The following is a 1,490-nucleotide window of genomic DNA, read 5'->3' as shown; positions in this document are numbered from 1 at the left end:
TGAAGGTTTATTCTGTGTATGCACTACTGTGAACAATGTTGCAGTGAACATAGGAAGAGAGATAATCCTTTAGCATACAGATTTACACTCTTTGCACATGTACACAAAAGTGATAGTACTGGTTTATATTTATTTCCACTATTTTATGGATTATAGATTTTTTTTTGAACCAGGGATTGAACTCAGGCCCTTGCACGTGCCAATCAAGCACTTATTCTACTGAGCTATCTCCCCAGCCCTGAATCATAGATCATTTTTTTCCATTATAGTGAAATTAATTTACACTCCCAGCAATGTATAAAAGCTTCCAATTTTATAATATACTATGCAGTCTTCCATTTATTGTTTCATGACAGCCATTTTAATAAGCATCAAATAACGTCTAACTCTTTATTTTTACTTTTTACTTGATAAGTGCTGTTGAATGTTTCTGCACATCTCCTGCATATGTGCTGTCCATTGAGAGCAAATATCATTTTGATCTATTGCCCATTTTTCTTAATATTGGTTAGGTTGATCCCTAGGATTAAGTTTTGTGTTAACCCCTAACCAGATAAGTAATTTGTATAAGTTTTTTCTTTACTCTGCAGATTATTTCCTCTGTTAAACAGAAGCTTTGAATTTGGGTGTAGTTCCTTTTCTCTGGTTTGCATTTCTTACAGATTTTTTGTAGACATATCTTAAAAATCTTTATGCAAATTGGTGTGGCAGAACTTTTCTTCTAATAAAGGTGCACTTTTATATTTTGTATTTCTGTGTCAACCCATTGGAAGTGTTCTTGTGCAGAGTAGGAAGTGAAGTGAAGGTTTGACTTCATTCTTCTGCAGGTGAGTGACACAGGTCTCCTAGAACCATTTATTGAAGAGGAGGCTCTTTCCTTATTGGCTGTTCCTATTTTATTGTCAAAACAAAAGCAATTGCAAGTGTGCAAATATCTTTTTGAACTTGCAGTTTGCTTCTGCTTGTCTATGTGTACTATAGGTGTGTGTTAGATTTTGAAATAAAGCAATGCTGTGATTTTGGTCTTTCCAGTTTGCTTTGCTTACAGTCATCTGCAATTTCACAAGAACTTTTAGCTTTTTTTCTAATTCTTTAAAAACTGACAGAGCAATTTAGTAGCTATCATACTATATCTTTGTGTATTACAGACATTTTGGCAACATTCATTCTTCTAAGGCAAATATATAGTTTTATTTCGCATTTTTTGTATCTTGAACAATTTCTTTTTTTTTCAAAATTTTATTGATAAACAGCAATGAGACAGTTTCAAATCAGATCAGAAGTACAGATTCAACAAATAACACACTGTATATATTCTTCTTAGTGGTTAATTTCTGTACAAGATGCTGACTTGAGATTCTATTTACAAACACCATTAGAACAAATCATTCTATTCATTAGGAGAATGCAACTATATATCTATCCTAACCACTTTGAATACACAGATACAAAATGGACATTCATCTGTATACCCCATTTTTCTACATTCC

The sequence above is a fragment of the Octodon degus genome, unplaced genomic scaffold, assembly GCF_000260255.1.
Source record: "Octodon degus isolate 3935 unplaced genomic scaffold, OctDeg1.0 scaffold00436, whole genome shotgun sequence".
NCBI classification, from domain to species: Eukaryota; Metazoa; Chordata; class Mammalia; order Rodentia; family Octodontidae; genus Octodon; species Octodon degus.
The sequence above is the reverse complement of the archived record's forward strand: the minus strand, read 5'-3'. Positions refer to the sequence as shown.